At 38.7% G+C, this 18,911-nt stretch overlaps 1 protein-coding gene and 1 long non-coding RNA gene across 3 annotated transcripts in view; one reads left to right on the top strand and one right to left on the bottom strand.

Moving 5' to 3' along the window:
- LOC111849088 (neuroligin-4, X-linked) overlaps positions 1-2,408 on the bottom strand; it is a 47,289-nt gene extending 44,881 nt beyond the window's left edge. The window contains exon 1 of the mRNA XM_023821655.2: positions 1,825-2,408. The gene's annotated coding sequence lies outside the window, so the exon portion shown is untranslated. The remainder of the gene's footprint in view (positions 1-1,824) is intronic.
- LOC111849089 (uncharacterized) lies at positions 2,135-5,361 on the top strand. 2 transcript variants are annotated; one of them, XR_002839456.2, is made up of 3 exons: positions 2,135-2,433; positions 2,769-2,878; positions 3,291-5,361. It is a non-coding gene; the product is annotated as an uncharacterized lncRNA (long non-coding RNA). The 2 variants fall into 2 exon arrangements; XR_002839457.2 differs by having other exon boundaries at positions 2,135-2,547.
- The last annotated feature ends 13,550 nt before the right edge of the window (positions 5,362-18,911 follow it).

The following is an 18,911-nucleotide window of genomic DNA, read 5'->3' as shown; positions in this document are numbered from 1 at the left end:
TGTTGTCATTAACAACAGCAATGATAATAATAGATCCATCCATTCGTGCTCCAGTCACTTATCCAATATATGACTGTAGCGAGCATTATAATGATGACCGCCAGTCATCTACATAATCATCATCCAAAATTATGATGTTTATAATATTAACTATTATTATTATCATTATTATTATTAGTAGTAATAGTAGTAGTAGTAGTAGTAGTAGTAGAGAGTAAGAAGAAAAATATGATTTCCAGCTGTACTTTGCTGATGAATTGATAAATGTATTTGATATACAGTAAAATCCATCTTATTTAGGGATGTGTGATGTCATAAATAATGTGATATTAAATATTATTACCAGAGTAGCACGTATTTCTCTTTTCATTTTAATTATTGCATAAGCCTAAAATATATTTAACTTTTAATGAAGTTAAATCTTTTCAAATTTAAAATGCTCTGCAACTCTTTGTAAATGCCTGAATAACGTCAAGGTGAATTTTTAAACTACTAAGTAAAAGATACATATTCCAAAATTGTCCCAAAAAACATTTCCTCTTTTTTAATGCCACAAATTAAAAGTGTACCCAATGCACACTACTGCTGTTGTATTAGAAATATACATATTTTCTTTTCAGTCTTGACAGTATTGTTTGATTAAATTGGTTGAAGTGAAAAACATCAAATTAAGTGAAAAACATCAAATGAAACGCACCGTTTACCGACATGCACATTGCAGGGGTGAAATTTCTAGAGATCGTGTATAACACGTTAATCTTTTACAAGGACCTTGAAAAGAATAACTGTCCACACTGCCACCTTGTGGCGTGATGTTGATTTTGTAAGTCGAGTTCATCGTAAATTGCTTCATAGCGTTAATTACACATTGGCGGCAAAATAACTGCAATAAAAATTAAAAGGACAAACAGACTAAGTAAACGCGTAGGATGCTTAAAAGCAGGATTCAGAATAATTTGCGCTTCAGTCTGACCCCATTATATAACACTCCAGAAAAGGCAGCTGTGCTGTGTCTGCGGGCGTTTGAGCTTGTGAATGATGCTTGTGTAATTATACCGTTGATCTTTTTTTCTTTTCTTTTACATTTTTTTTAATCCATTCATAAATGTGCATTTCTGTTTTTAAAAATAATATAAAATTATTAAAACACTGGATGCAATCTAATGACCAAGCTCTGTCCTTCATGTCGTTTCATCTGGGGCAGAAAGACCAAAGTAAGCTACTTTACCACGACTTCTACTCCAGCCGCTACGCAGGCATAGGCTTTATCGTCCATCTTACTGTTTTCATTAGTGCAGGGTTTGATGGATCAAAATTAGAAAATTAAAATCATAAAAATATCAAATCTTAAACTGTCTTGCCTGACAAATATCTTAGAAATCTCTCTCTCTCTCTCTCTCTCTCTCTCTCTCTCTCTCACACACACACACACACACACACACACACACATATATATATGCATATATATATATATACACTCACACACACGTATTTAAAGTGCACATTTTGTATATGAATGAATTAGGTCAATCTATGTATTATGGTATTCGGACAGTTGAATTGTTCATTCAACAAATCCTTTGATTTTCCATCACTGCTATTTCATAAAACGTCTAGCATAGGTGTATGATTGTGAAGCCGTAATTTAGGATTGCTTACTTCATTACGCTTGTTCGTGGTAACGCACATCACTGGCAACCCAATTGCACGCACTTTCTGCACAATGCGGACTCAATCCCCTTGGTGAATAATTGCTCGCATAGTAATGTATGCATCATTAATCTTAAAACATATTCCAAATTACAATTAGATAACGCCACTTACCAGATCTATGTACCATGAGTCGTTTTCCTATTTCGGACTTCAGGGAAAAGGGTAAATGGATATACAGGGGAAAAAACCTAAACTCCGTGTCCTGTCCTGCAAAAAACGTAATCTCACAGTCCAAATGAACACGGATACAGCCAAGGTGTTATTTCAGAAATAAAAAAGCAGCTTTTCTGTAGCTTTTCCGCTGCATGCATTTGAGGAGTTCGCAAAATTTGCTGCAGAGGACCTGCAAATTGTAGGGAATCTTTTGCCTTCATATGTGAGGGAAAGAGATAGAGAGAGATAGAGTGAATGTGTATGTGTGTGAGAGAGAGAAAGCGAGCGAGCGAGCGAGCGAGAGAGAGAGAGAGAGAGAGACGCAACTGGGGAATAGGGAGGAAACACCGAGGCTCTTCACAGCCGATCTACCCCTCTCTCTCCTTCTCTTTCTCCCTTTGCCATTGGGTTACGGTGAATGAAATTTACAAAGCCTACAGCCAATAGATCGCTGCATGCTGTCCATCACGGTTAACCAGCAGCTGATACACCGGCTCCAGCTCCTGAGATATCTTTCCCATAGGCAAGCGTGAAGAGCTGCCGTCCGTGACGCAGTGGCTTCCTCGTGTGAGTTATCTCCTTCTGCCGGTCATGTCCTTCTCTGCCCTGGACATATTTCTTTGAAGGTGCATTTTTTGACACTTCCCGTAGCTCAGTCTCCATCAAGAGGCATACATGCAGGTGGTGTATATTTATTTCATTTAACACAGTTTAGATAGGGACGCATTTTAGAGGCTTGCCTAAAGTAAATCCTCTTTAAAAATTGTATTCTGTAGGTACTGGGTAGGACCAACAGGCTTACAGAATTATGTCTTTGCACTCTAAGTAAAGAAAGAAAAAATATCGTAATTGTTGAAACAGTGAGTGTTTCATCGCCTTTTTTATTCATCCATTTCCTGTAGCTGCCTGTCCTGGTCAGGGGGTCCACAGTCTGTCCCAGAAGCTACAGGCAGGGAATAACCCAGGATGGGGCACCAACCCATCACCGGGCAGACTCGCCATTCTGAATTTGGTAAGTCCAATTCACCTAATAATGTTTTTAGACTGAAGGGAATACCTGGGAGAATCCCTACAATGACATGGGGAGAACATGCAAACTCAACACACATGGAATCAGGGCGGAGAATTTAACGCTGGTCCCAGAGATGTGAGGCAACAGCACTAATCATCGAGGTATGTATATTGTTATTGTTGATGTGGTTGAAAATTAATCAAAGGTTTACTTGTCTTTACTACTTTTTTTTTCTGAAATATTACCAGTACTATTACTACTAATTACATTAACATTTCTCTAGCAAAGTCATGAATTTGTCAATTTTAAATTATGCTAACAATCTGAGGTTCATTGTCACACACTCTCATATTAAAATCAGTTCACCACTGACTTTTCAGCACCATTTATGATTTATCCTTTTCTCTTCCAGAATTTCCCCCTGGGATCAGTAAAGCCCATCTTAATCTGAACTGCTTATCCAGTACAGGGTCACGGTGATCCTGGGGGCTGTCCTGGGCAATACAGGTCACAAGGCAGGGGATACCTGGGACATTGTTTTAGTCTCTCACAGAATGCATCTTTTTGCACTCTGTGAAGGTCCCCATACAAACTCCAATCCAGACAAACACAAATCCAGAGCTCTGAAGTGTGAGATACATGACTCTTTCATCTTCCAGTCACTATAATTGTTTAGGTTTTTGGCATACCTATGGCTTTCATGTCATCGCATTTTCTTGTATCTGTTTTCCCACAATGGCATATTTCAAAGACTACAGTGAGATGGGAAGAAGAAGAAGAAGACAATGACAGTAGGTGAGAGCTGGATTTCAGTTTAGTTGATATTTACTATGCTGTATGAAATAAGTGCTGATGTAGTGAAATGGAAAAGTACAATATTTTATTTATGTAGCACAGTAGAATTCTCAGGGCAGGTGGAAGGGACTCGTGAAGAATGTGAATTAAATCTAGGCATATCGAATTTTTAGACACTCTTGATAAGATCTAGCTATTCAAAGAAACTTTCCTGTCAGAAAAACCTCTAAAATGTTTTTTCAACAAAATGCAAGCAGAAATATCCATCGATAGTGCTTGGGCCATTTCAAGCATTTGTGCCAGCTTGCCTTAATAATAGTCTAATTTGTGTGCCAGTGTCAAAGCTATATGAAAATATAGTTCATTGTATTTAATGAGGATGAATTTTGAACTAGATAACTTTAATAAAGTCCCAGATAAACTGGATTCCAAAGAGTACAACTGTTTTACAAAGGCCACAGTGTATGAATAATCCAATAATAAAAATTTCAGATAAATGCATAATTTTCAGTACTTACCAGCTATTCACCAGTAGGTTACCTGGTCCTGGACAAGGATTATTTCAGCCAATGCACACCCCAGATTGAATGTTTCAACTATCCTGCTTGAGACCAACTTAAAATTCTACCAGCGTAAAGTCTACCGAAATTTGTACTAATTGTCTAATCGTCAATGTTTATTCTTAGTCCTTGACTTGTTGTTGACTCAGCAGTTACACTCAGTGGTTACATTATTAAGTACACTTGTTTGTTAATGCAAACAATGCATTCCTCCAAACCGAATTATGTCACTGAATATACAGCATGCGGGCTCAGCCAAGAGCTTCACTTATTGTTTGACTAAGCGTTAGAAGTGCTAAGATGCTTAATATTAAGCAATTTTGAACATGCTCGACCAGTTGTGGTGGTTCTAGTACCTCAGACGCAGCCATTCTCTTGGTATTTTCATGCACTACAAATTCTGGACCTTACAGAGAAAGGAGTGATGAATAAAAAAAAGAAAACATTCTGCTGGCATTTCTCTGGCAAATAACACCTTGTTAATGAGAGGTCAGAGGAAAATTCCCAGACTCATTAAAGCTAACAGACAGACAACAAGTGCAGAAAGAGCAGTTCGGTACCACAGTTGTGTAGAGAATAGTTTCTTAGAACGCACAACTCATCTGCTTTTGAAGCCGTTCTAGAGGATAAAATATGTTTTCTGCCTGGTACTAAATTGGTGTATGTAATAAATTGGCCATCATGTGTATTGTAGTAGTGACCATTTGTATGCCATAGTTGTAAGTCCATTCCATCCCACTTTTGACTGTAAATTGGATTATCAATATCTACATCCATCCATCCATCCATCCATTTTCCATAATGGTTTATCCAATATAGCATAACAGTGAACTTGTTGTATTGTTTTAATTCTATGTATATATGCATCTATAAATAGCCATTTTCTTCATACTAAATCCAGTTACTTCAGTGTAACACCGCTGTAGCCAATGGATAGCTGCTAATACATCAAACAGTGGGAAAGAGTTGATCAATGTTTTTTCAGCACTGTGTTGATAGCAAAAAAGCTACAGTAGGTACTTGTTTAGTCCCCCTCCCCCCCAGTTAGCATGGAACCAGTAAAATAGGTCGTGTCAGTTCACTAAGTTTGATTTGTTACAGGCAGACAGCTTTCCACTTGCACCCAAAATTTAAAGTTTTAATGGTATTTTTCAGTTTTCTAAAGGTTCTAAATATCCATCTCTATAATGAATTTATCTGACTTCTGATTTTCACATTTGTCATCAGAAAAAAAAAAATTATATATATATATATATATAGACTCCTCATTAATTTACTGTATTATGTTGTACTTATATTGTTTATATTAAAATGTTTATATTTAAATTGATTTTATTTAATGCAGATATTATGTACTTGGTGGGTATTTTGCTGATTATGTATATTCTAAATAATCAAAGTCTGACTGCATTTGTTAATCTTATAACAAAATTGTATTAATCTTTTCCCTTTTTTCCCACATTACATTATTTCTGCCTGATTTTTGGAGTGTTTGCCTTGAAAACTAGCACTTTGTTTTGCAGCAGAATGTTGATGCACTGGAAGACTATTGAAAATAAAACCTTTTTTGTCTGGGTACATTGCAAACCATCAGTGTTTCTGTGATCCCATTGTCAATATGTGTTCCTGATTCTCACAGTCGATGCAGTGGACATGTTCCAGAACTGCGTCGTTTACTCTAGTACAGACAATCAATCCTGTTCTTTTCCAATATACAAATTTTCAGTTTGTCAAGATTCTCTTCAGAAGAAAAACTGCCAAGTTTTATGAAACTGCCAACTACAGGTAAAAAGGTTATTAATGCATTGACAATGCATGTGAATAATGAATGAGTGTTAAATTTTTGTTTTTTATGCAGATAAAAATGTTCTTACTGTCTAACATGGATGTGTTCTGAAACACACTACAAATAGTTATGGTCCTGGGGTACAATGGTTCATCAGAACATTGCCCAAGTGTCTTAGTGCAGTGTGACCTCTTCATGCACCATAACACTGCCCAGCTGTCCTGCTTTGTAATATCTCTCCTTACAAGGAGAGCCCAGGAGTGGGCTATCACCATGTACCATCAGCACAGTGTAGTCCTCTCCTCTTTCACTGCCTTCCTCCAATACTAAGGTTTTCAGTCATATCTCATAGGGCAGAGATGTGGGCAACCAACTGTGGGAACTTTGTTTGTTGTTAAGATCTGGTCACTTGCTGCCACCAGTGGTAAAGGGAACCAGCTTTCCTCACTCTGCACCTCAGGAGCCTCTATCCAGAAATGATGGGGCAGAAACCCAGGCCTTGCAAAATATATCCAATTATCGATTTGCTTGGATAACTTGCTCTGGGACTGGCCACCTTCCTCCCCAGCGACTCTGCTCCCGACTCCCACCTCTTTCCCTCCATGGGTACAGAACCCATGTCGTTCAGAATGGACCCTATCAAGCAGACTGAGCATCAGCGGTGAATATCCAACCTACTGTGCCTGTACTGCTGGGAAGGCGCTCATGTGTTTTCTCAGTGACCATCGCATCCACCTCATTCACGCAAGCACACAGAAACAGCTCAGGTTAGGTCCTCCATCACTTTCAACATCAGAATCCTGCTCATCCTCTACTAAGACTTCAGTATCCGTGTAGTCATAGCCCAGATTGACTCTGAGGCTGCCAGAATCTTAATTGATTCCACACTGGCTTGCCACCTGACCCTGCCCCTACCAGGGCTGGAGGCTCTACTAACATTCATGAACTGGATAGTTCACCGATGGCTGCTGGCTTCATTACACACTGTCCCAGGCCCATTATTCTTCAGCTCCGCTTTTTCACTAACAGCAGATTCACCCGTGGGCTTCCATGGCTGTGCAACCATGATGACGCATGAGAAGATCATTGCTTAGAACTCATGCTGCCTCTGTATCTGCTTTCAGCTACCTGTCTTTACCACCACAGTTGATAGTACCACAAGAAAGATACACATACCCTTAGTTTGCAGCGATTTCCAGGACCTATTTAGCAAAGTTAAAGCAACAAAACTGCCACCACATTATCCCTGGGACTGCGAGATTCACTTGGTTCCAGGTTTGCCCTAACCCACTCACTTTGCCATAGTCCAAGGAGATGGAATGATACTTTGAGGAAGCCCTACAATTGGGATTCGTTCGGCTGTCCACCTCACTGGCTGCTTCCTTGTTCTTCTTCGTCGAGAATCAGGCCAGGGGACTGTATCGCTGCATCAACTACTGCACCCTCAACAGAATGACTAAAAATGTCAGCTTTTCCATTCAACTAATCTGTACGATGTTGTAGCAGATTTAGTCCAATCAGTATCTCACCAAGTTAGACCTGCAAAATGCAAGTAATACAATAGACACATGGGAAGGTGATAAGTGAAAGACCACATTCATCAAGACGAATATATGAATATCAGGTTATGGCTTTCAGGCTCACAAACATTCCACAGTCTTCCACAGGTTCCACAACCTGCTTATTTATTCTGAATTGCTCGCTGAACATGTTGATCCATCCAGATCTTTACATAAACTTCAGCTAGTACAAAATGCAGCAGCCAGAGTTCTTACAAACACTAAAAAAATGTAATCATATTAGCCCTGTTCTATGCTCCCTTCACTGTCCACATTTTTGCTTCCTCCCAACTGCTCACCTCAGGAGAAACACTGCTATAAAGACAAGTAGATCCTGTCCATGAGCCTTGCATTGTCCAGTGCTTTTATGAAAAAAGTTTCATATTTCAACCAGTGACGCCTGTAGAAAATTTTGATTGGGGTGGTCATAAGGGACCTTTTTTTAATTATTATTTTTATGGGTGGCCATGCTGCACCTTGTCTCTTCTATGGTTCCACTTGGAAAATTGTGCATATTTTGTTTATATTATTTTGATGTTGGGTGGTAACAGAGGTGGCCTTGTTTTTGCTATAGGTGTGGCTATGACCACTCCGGCTACCCCTTTGATCCACTCCTGATTTTAACGTCCAAAAAACCCCGAACACATGGCAACTACACTGCAAAGGAATAGCATCATGAAATCAGTGTACTGTTCTTTGCGTCATTCATTCCAGGATGAACTTAAATCCCGTTAAATATGTGGTATGACCCCAGTCCACTTACACTATTGAATATTCATAGAAAAATGGGCAAATGTGACAAAATATAAATATGCATACAGACTTACGCACAAAGACTCCCAGTACTTGCTGCCAAAGGCCTATCTGCAAAGAATGGGGCTAGGGTGATTACATTTATAATTATTTTTCAAAAAATGTGGCTGAATAATAATAAAAAAAACATAAATGACTTAAATTTATTGTGTTGCTAAAGGGAAATATATTTCAATTATTCTACATTAATTTAAAAAATGTTTTGAAGGCACTATATATTTTTTAATTTTCAACTACTTACACACCTACATAGCTGGAATGAATTTTGTATGATCATGTAATGAAGGAGTTTTAAACCTTTAGAAGACAATGTTCATCAAAGGACCCCTTGATATTGATGCGTGATTAAATAAGTAACTAAGAACTAATGAATGGGCAGATTTAATATTTCTGTTTCTGGAGGGTGGCCTATCTATATGATTTAACCAACATTCAATTTATTTTTGCAGACCCCCTGAAACTGTTTGATGGATCCTCAGGGGTCCTTAGATTGAAAACCCCAGATCAAACTAAAAAAGCTAATTTGCTTTAATGATTGGTAGCGCTAGGTATAGCTTTCTCATATCAATTTCCTTGCTAATACTATATGTTAAAACGGTAAAGTTTTCAAGACAATTTGCTCATTCTTTATTTGAATTCAGATGTACTCAAGCTGACCCAGTCACAAACATCACTAAAGCATCCATGCATGCAAATTCCCAGTGCTGCCGTATTCCTACCAAGCTGATGACAACATACTAGCGCTATGTCAACATCAAGGCTGTCCAGGCAGCAAAGGGCACTGAACCAAGAGAAAATAATCTATTTAAGACCATTGTGTCATTCAGTCATTAACACCAAGGAGAAATCAAAGTAGATGAAGGGTGCATATAATATAGGCAATTTCTGTGATAATCTTTGTTAGTATGAAGGTCTTTGGGAGCTTGCATTTAATATTACATTCTCCTTTGGCTTCAATGCCCCCATACAGGCTAATGTAACAGAAGGTACCAAGGTTTGCATTTATTTTTACAGTGCTGCAACCATTCTTATTAACGCAATTGGAATTCTAACTTTGATTGCAGTAATTTTATGTCCTATCATTCAGTAGTGAATTTACAGATTGACAGTGAAAGCTTGCAAACCTGTCCAAGAGTTGTAAATGAAAAAGGAAACTGTCACTGTGTAAAATCGTTTTTCATGTAAATATGCGTATATTTACAGGTCACTAAATCACAAAAATGTCACATTCACAAAAACAGCAAAAGACAATATTTTTAAATACTCACTTCCATCTCCTTACTGAAGTGGTCCTGTAAGGCATTTGCTAACATTAGCCTACTGATAGTTCGATGTGCTTATGTCACACTCTGATCTTACCCTGCACAATTATTGTACCCCTGGTAAAGATGAGTAAAAAGCATTAAAAGAAATTCACCATCTGAAGAATGTCACTGAAAAATGTCACACTGAAAAAATGTGAAAAAAAAATTCTACCTTTAATTAAAAAAAACAAATTATGAAAAAAATCCCTCATCAAGAAAAAATTAACAAAACACAATTATTGTCACCCTTACGACTAATACTTGCATTTGCCAATGAATCAGCATTGCAATCTTCTCTTAAACATCTTATCATGTTGGACAATATTAGACAAGAAATCTGGGACCAGTCCTCCTTACAGAATCTCTCCAGATCATCCAGGGTCCCAGGTCCTCTGTTGTATGCTCCCCTCTTCAGCTCACCACTCAGTTTTTCAGTGGGGTTCAGGTGAGGGAATTGAGATGGCCATGGCAGAAGCTTGATTTAGTGTTGAGTTACCAATTTTTTATTGATTAAGCATATGTTTTGAATCACTGTACTGCTGGAAGATGCAACAACGACCCAGTTTTACTTTCTTGTTAGCCATGTACGCTAACAAGGTTCCCAGGGCCTTTGGAGGGCAAGCTGCCCCACGACATTCTCTTACAGTGGGGATCAGGTTCTTTTCAGTGTCGTTATCCTGCTTTTTTGTGCCAAACCCCCCTTGAGTGTTTGTTGCCAAAAAGCTCAATTTTTGTTTCATCTCACCATAGAACACAGTTCCAGTTAAATTTTCAGTAGCATTTTGCAAACTCTGGATTTTTTCTGGCATGCCTTCCAAATAATTTTGTTGCCTCGGAGGTGGCGTCTGATGGTGGTTTTAGAGACTTGCTGACCCCAAGATGCTACTTACCCCTGTAATTCACCAACAGTCATCCTTGGGGATTTTTTTTGGCCCCTTACAATCCTGCTCACTGTACATGGGGGCAAAATAAACCTGGGTCCTCTTCCAGGCAGATTTATAACCGTTTCTGTTGATTTGAACTTTTAAATAACACTGGAATACAGTGATTTTGGTGGCAACGATGTCTGAACGATTTTATATTAAGTTTATAGTGCTGATTAAGAATATAACTTCGGTTTGGTCAGATTGGCTCTAGTTTCTGAGATATTTAGTAGTTAATTAATTAACACAACATGTTTGAAAAGCATTCAGAATTGCAAAAATATTTTTACACTTTATTACAATACAATTTTAGTTACACCTAGTAAGTAAACAGTCTAACATCATACAAAAAAGAAATTAAAAAATATCTAAGTGACAGGAAATAGTTATGTATGATTTGATTAATTAATACAATATTAATTCGTTATTAATTGTTATTAATGTCAATGCTTCAAAAAACGCTGTTTATGAGATTTCCTTTTATGTGTGTCATCAGGACAATCACGTTGGAGACTCCAGCAGTAGTCTGCCATCATGTGTATGTCCCATCTGCCTTGATATCTCTCCTCCATCACCTTCATATCCTGGTGGAACCTCTCGCCTTGTTCCTCGCTGAAGTCTCCAAGGTCATCTGGAGATCTGTTTAAATGGCTGTGGAGATTTTTATGCTCATATTAACTCCCAAATTTTTGAAGTTAGCAAGCATATCTTGCACCAGTTCTTCATAATTGTCTGCTCTGTGATTACCCAAGTAGTTATTCACAACAGAGACAAAACTCTTCCAGGCCGAAGCCTCAGTGTCATTCATGCATTTGTTAAAATTGGAGTTGTTCATGAGTTTATGAATCTGAGGACCATCAAGTCATAATGTTTACATGTATTTATATACTTATTAAGACAGAACTTTTCGGGTATAAACCAAGACTGGGTTGACAAACATACTGTAGCTGAGTTCTTTCCTCTGCAAATTCACAGTTGAAATCTGGCTTCAAAAAGTCGCTTTTATACCATTGTAGGCCTACAAATTGAAATACAAAATAATTATATGGGATATTTCATTACCTAAGACACTGTTAAAGAGTCAAAAGACAGAACAAAAGCCATTGCATTTGTTATCACACACAATGCGCATTGGAGGAATGCATTATTTTCATGGATGTCCATTGACCATGAACCAGTTCAGCAAAAGTAATGGGATTTTTTAATTCAACGCCCTCAAAATACCCTACATCCATTCAAAAAACCTTGGAACCTGAAAAAAAATTGTAGACCTGTGTTATTGCCCTAATGGTAGAAATTGGCATTTTCAGGTGAGTAGCTATTTTTTTATAACCCATTCTCAGACTTTTGAAGATCAACATACTTCTGCATCGTTTGATTTGTTTGTGTTCTATTATTTTTTCCACATTGAATCAGAATACTTTTATTACCCCAGAGAAAACTGCTTTTGATAATAGACTGCACAGGATACAACTACACAAAAAGACAAAAGCAGACAATTCACAATACCACCTACAAAAATTTCTATATAAAAATACAAGTATAACATACAGATATGGTAATAAATAAATCAGTAAATATAATAAGTGCAGTTGAAATTGAAAGACTGCAATATTAAGAGATAAATAAATAGATATTAATTTAAAAAAAATGGTAATATTGTACATGCACCCGGAGGGATTCATTGGTTGTACGGTCTGATGGCTGTCGGAAGGAATGATTTCCTGAGGTGAGCATTTTATGTTGAGCAATTCTGTAGCTGAATGTGCTTTTCAGTCCGACTGAAAACACTGCAAAATTGTCCATAATCAGTTGAAGTCTAGGCAACATGCTCCTCTCTAGCACGGTGTTAGAAGTGCCAGTTCCTCCACAAGTCTGTTGACATTCACCACCTTCATATCATGCTTTATGAATGAAATACTTACACAATAGGTACTGAATTTTGTCAGAAGCCTTCCACTGCATTAATGCAGTATGTACTGTACTCTCAAGCATGAGAACAGTATGCATGCATTCCGACGCACTGCAGTCGCCATGTTGCACATTACCTGACCCACTTGTTTTTGTCAGTGATGTTGCTTGACCCTCGTGAAAGTTAACTTATGTAATTGGGCACCTACTTAAATTTGTACAAAGATGGCACTTCCTCCAGAAACGTAAAAAAGAAATCAGAGCTGCTCCAGTGGCTATGTGGGAGAGTGTAGCGTTTCAGTTTCACAGAATGTAGTACTGTACTGTATATATATCATCCAGGTAAGCCTACTGTCTCATCCATACTGAGGATGCACACATAATGCTTACGTGTCACACTGTATTTCACCTACTAGATAACAACAAGGATGTGATTTTAGATGCACCCTAATGGGACTTGGCCTGTGTGTGTCACCTTATATTTATTCCCCAGTGAAACAAGAAGTCATGGATTACTGGATTACTGCCTGACTGTTCGTACACTCTAATCAACTTAAAAAACTATACAGCGGGGAAAATAAGTACTGAACACGTCAGCATTTTTCTCAGTAAATATAATTGTAATGGGGCTATTGATATGGAATTTACACCAGATATCGGTACCAACCCAAGTAACCCACACATAAAAAGAAATCAAAACAAATAAGTTCATTAATTAAGTATTGTGTAATAAAGTGAAATGACACAGGGAATAAGGAGGTGCAAAAAGGCACGGAAAGCCAAGAAACCAGCTGAAATCTGTCAGTATTTAGAAAGCAATCCAGCTTCTATCACTGCAAATTAATATCAACTGGTTTAGTCCTAATTGATGGCCTATAAAAAGGTTTTTCGTTACCAAGGTGTCACACAAGAAGCATCTCATGATGGGTAAAAGTAAAGAGCTCACTCAAGACCTTCGTAACCCGATTGATGCAAAACATACTGATGGCATTGGTTGTCAGTATATTTACTGAGAAAAATGTTCATGCATTCAATACTTATTTCCCCCACTGTGTGTGTGTGTGTGTGTGTGTGTGTGTGTGTGTGAGAGAGAGAGAGAGAGAGAGAGAGAGAGTGGGTGCCAATAACCATTTCTTGATGAAGGTTTTTCTTTTTTTCCTCATAATAAATTTATATTCATTTTCTGAAATGTGCATAGTCCCATCAAGGACATAACATTAAAGAAAAAACACTTGAGGATCTACATGTTTAATACTGCTGAAGAAAAACCATCTGGCACATTAAGTTGACAAACCAGCATAAATGGCCAGTTCCCTGATCTCACTGTTTTCCAAAAAGTAACCAGAAGCAGGTTGGCCAGATGGTTGAGCCATGAGTCCAGCACTACTTTGCACTCTCTGGAAAGCGAACAAATGACAGCGATAGCACTCTCCAGAAGAGTCAAATTGGGTTAAGCGACTATCAAGGCTTCTCATCACTAGCCAGTCAACCTACTTTCTTACAACATTTATCGCCATCCCTCTAAGGAATGTGTGATGAGCGTGTCTCTGATGCAACCTTTCTTCTTTATTGCATCACTTTGACTGGGAAAATGAATAAATATCTGTCAAGCTATTCTCCCAGAACCAGTAATCCAGTGTAGGGTCACAGTGAGCCGAAAGCCCATCCCAGGCAGCACAGATCACAAGGTGGGAACCAGCCTAGGCAGGATGCCAGTGCATGACAGGACACACACTATGGGAAATAAAGAAACAGACAAATAAAAACAAAATAAACAAATACATTGCAAAAATTGTAAAATCAGCTAGGAAATTTTTATTTTCTTTTGCCAAATTATGCATTCTGTAGCTTTTCAGGTCATTTAAGTAATATAAAAGGAAGCACTCTTGAAATCATTCATTAATGAAATATCCACCACCTGATCCATCGGTAGTATACCCAAATAAAGGGAACCTTAATAATCCTTTCAATTAAAATAACTTTAATATGAGTAATACTGTTGCCTAATACTGATGACTAATTGTAGTCATCTCACTGTTCCCACAGGCCACTCTAGTACTCAAGAGGTGCAATATCTAATTTGAGGAGTTCTTGGCTCTTAATGCAAACAGTGTCTACTTTTTGATTTCAAAGTTGAAGCGCATCTCATGTTTTTTTCTGTTTTTGTCATAATTACAAAGGTAGGTATAAAATGTTTATACTATTTATATATGATCTATATGAATATGGTATTACAGGACATATATTAAACACCTGATAATTTATTGCAGCAGAATTATCTTGTCAGATATAGTTTTAGAACACAGGTTTTAATAGGCTCTAGCAATAAAACATGACCTAAAGAATATTTCTTAATGTGGCTGGTCTATCTCCAAAGAAATTGTATTAAGAGGTTATTGGGTCACGTAACCGGAAGCAATGTGCTCATTTAAAATACCCTTTTCCTCTGGGCCTTAGTAAACCTGCCCGGACTTCAATGCATGTGTGATTTTTTGGATTCAATAGCCAACGCTCCCCCCTCCCCCGACCTTTACTCATGCTGAAATGGTTTTCCTATATACCCTGATGAATCTGTGTTAACCATACTCCTGATCCAGCACAATGACTCCTAAAAGGGAATTTATGTCTTCTGATTTTCTGGCAAAAAACATCAATAATTAAAAAATTCACCTTGATGTTATTCAGGCATTTACAAAGAGTTCATAAAAGAGTTCATATTTATGCAAGAGTTTTGAATTTAAGATTATATATTTTTATCTTATTTCTCTTCCTTACTCTCTACTACTAGTACTACTATTAGTACTACTACTACTCCTAATAATAATAATAATAACAATAATGGGTAGCAGTGTGGCCTCACAGCTGCAGGGCTGGGGGTGCAGTGTATACTCTGTGTTTCCCTGTGGTTCCCTCTGGGTTCTCCGCTCCCTGGGAAAGGCTCCAAGCTCACTGTGACCCTGTACTGAATAGTGGATGGATGATTATAATACATATTCTGCTGTGCTCAGTTAAATACTGAGCTGCATATTACATAACTGATCTTCAGTAAAACTGCTGATTTTTGAGGTTGATAGTCAGTGTTTTGAAATACATGTTTGCAGCTATATTGACTATAGAAGGGCCAGTTATTTCCAGTGTGTTGGCGATCCATGCAGCTTTTTCACTGATGCAAAACTACCAGTTCTGATTAAAACCCAGGCCCCAACGACGTCCTCTGTCACCACTGCCTAGACTAACAGCTTCGTTCTGTAAGTATAAATGATGCTTATCTGGCATGTATTTTACAGATAGCTGCCCATTATTCATACAATGGTGAAAAGTGGGCTACTTTCCAATTTTCAAACTTGGAACACAAAGACTGGAGCACAAAGTCACAGTGACCACTTAAACTGCTTAATTTTGGTTATCACACCCAGAAGAGCATTAAAACTGACATAATCAAGGTTATGAATTATATACTTAACGCTACTGATGCTGGCGCAAATACAGTGGTACCTCAGAACTCGAATTTAATCCGTTCAGAACTCCGGATCGAATCCTAAAAAGTTAGAGTTCTGATCAAATTTTCCCCATAAGAAATAATGGAAAACCAATTATGTTTTTTTTTAGCATTTAAACACAAAATGAACCGGATGAAACAGGAAGAGCATATACTGTACTAAACACATCTAAGTACATTTATCAAAACAGTAATTTGTAAAGTAAGAAAATAAATGTATCCAAACAATGTGTAAAGTTAAAATAAAAACAATGTGTCCTGCCCCGATCGTCCGCTCCTTCCGTGTGCCACGCCCCCTCGTTAACCCCGTGTGGAATCCCTGTGTGATCAGCTGTTTCTGCTTGTTTTCATTAGCCCTCCATATTTCGTCCGCGTTTCAGTTTGTTTCCCCAGTCAGTCATTGTATTGTCCGTCTGCGTTTTGCCTGCCTAACCTATAATTAAACCCCTTATTCCCCGATACCCTGACGTCTGCGCCTTTGTCTCCGTTCCGTCTCCACTCGGCACAACAATATTATTATAATTAAATGTATTAATGGTTTATTATTAATATTAAAATAATGAATAAGAAATCTTTATTTTTAAATGTATTTTATTATATAATAATTACTGTTACTGTCTATCATTGTCTAAATGTATTTTTACTGTCTAAATATTTGTATTCAGCTTGTGTAAACATGCTCACAGCGAATGCGAGGCTGAGACTGAAGCGTTACCCTTTGTTTCCGCTGAGAGACGTGCCGCGTGACTCATTTCCCCGCGCATACAAGTTATCTTAGGTCGGCGTTCACGGTTTGACTTCTGAGATTCAGATTAGGTAATTTTTTTTCGAACTGGTTGGTTCGACTTTTAAGAAATTCGAGTTCTAATGAGTTTGAGAACTGAGGTACCACTGTATTTCCATTTTCCCAGACTTAGTGCTACTTTAGAAACTTTATAAAAATGTTATAAAGCATTTTCCATCCTGTTGCCTTTCACCAACTGCCCCTCAGTGGTTCCAGTCATATTTGCCAGAGGAATGGTACACTGTAGGTAATTGTTCCTAAGGAAAAAAAGTTGTAAGTTTGTAAGTTCTTTGCTTGTTTAGTGAGATATTGCACTCTTACTTACCCAACAGTTTTTGTCTTAGAGCTAGTCTGTTACATTAGTGACATTAACAGTGAGTACAAGTGTTTAACAGGACCTTTTCTCCCTCCAGGATACCCACCAGGAGTGGAGGAGTGATCTAGAAATCTGGAGCATCCTGAGGTCTGGAGAGTCCTGCAGTATGGAAAGTAGGGAAGGTCCTAGCAAAACTCACCAGAGATATACATTTCGAGGAGTCGGAAAAGGTTCAGCACTTACTATTACTTGCAGATAATAGTTGAGCGTGAGTGGACTGCTCAGTCCACTGCCTCTCCTCAGCATGAAACTGCTCAGTGTACCATCTTTCCACTATGTGAAGCTGCTCAATCCGCCGTCTATCCAAAGAGATCTTCCAGAGAAGGGCACGTCACCTGCCTGGTCTTACAGCAGCTGTGCCATCCCTCAGAGAACCCCAGTGGTCACACCAGGTGTCCTGGCTTTGGCCTGCTCACCTTCCGATGTCCCTGCTTGCCTCCATGTGTCCCTGCTGTACCCTGCTCTCCTCCTGCCATCCTATTGCCTCATACCTCATTGTCTTCCTCGTCATCTCCTGGTGTCCCGGTAACGCCTGCCTCATTATCTCCTGTTGTTGTCATGGCACCCACCTCCTCATCTCCTGCTGCCATTTTGAAACCACCCTTGCAGTCTCTTGTTGTCACCATTGCAGCCTCCTCGTGCCCTACAAGTTCCCAGCAGGCCAGGTTGGGTCAACCAGGAAGATGCCATGTCATAGGACTTAGAAAGGTACCCTCTGGGCCTTGCCTTAAGTCTTACTCCGTGGGTCCTCACCTCAGGCCAAAGTCCACACCGACCTGGTGCTAAGTCCTAGTGCAATCAGCGGTGTCAGCTAGGACCCTGAAGAGGGGCTGGCTAAGTCACCATCACCTGGAGGAGGAGACGGGGCCACACTACCTGTACTGGTTGCTCCAACTCACATTTCTGGGGTACCGTCTGTCCCCAGCCCGTGTGTCCTCCCTTGCATTCGGTCCCCTTTGTCCCCACAGTCCTCTGTCCTATTCATCCTCTGTGGGGGGGGGGGGGGGGTACTGTTACATCCTACCCGTCATGTCCATCAGGACCCTCCTTGTCTCCTCCCTGGTGGCCCTGAGGAGCCATGCCTGTTGTGTGTTACCTCTCATTAGTCTTGGTATTTAAGTACCTGTTTATCTCGTCAGCCCCAATCTGATCATTGATGTCACTCCTCCTGTTTGCCTGCAACGTTCCCAGCATTCACCTACTGGGTTTGACCCCACATGGTCTTGTATGTTTCCCTTGCTCCTGTTTAGTTCAGCAAACCCCTTTTGTTCACCAAACGCCTGCTTTTAAGTCCTCCATCTCACGTCCCGTGACAATAAAAACAATAAAAGACAACTAAAATCTTCAGTACAGAAAACAATTACCTCTGAACAAAATGCGTTCAGGAAAAGTAAAAATGTTGGTATAACTAATACCAAATAACTAAAATATGATGTCAAGTAAAACACAAATGAAAACTAAATAGATTTTTTTTTGCTGTTATTTTTTCATTTTTATTGTGGAAACTTACATTTGTTGAAAAGAGAATACATTGCTGCATTATAAATCCCCAGAAGATGGTGATATCATAAGTAATAATTGCAGCTTAGCCTTCAAACAAGTTATACTAAAGAAGTTACTGCTGTAAATGTTTGGGATTACTTTGAGAATGACCCAGCCTGTGACCAAAGCAAACATGTCGTAATAGGCAAGGATAATCTAAAACTCACACATAGAAGTTAAC

Source organism: Paramormyrops kingsleyae, chromosome 16 (genome assembly GCF_048594095.1).
Source record: "Paramormyrops kingsleyae isolate MSU_618 chromosome 16, PKINGS_0.4, whole genome shotgun sequence".
Classification (NCBI taxonomy): Eukaryota; Metazoa; Chordata; class Actinopteri; order Osteoglossiformes; family Mormyridae; genus Paramormyrops; species Paramormyrops kingsleyae.
This window is presented reverse-complemented; position numbering and strand designations above follow the sequence as displayed.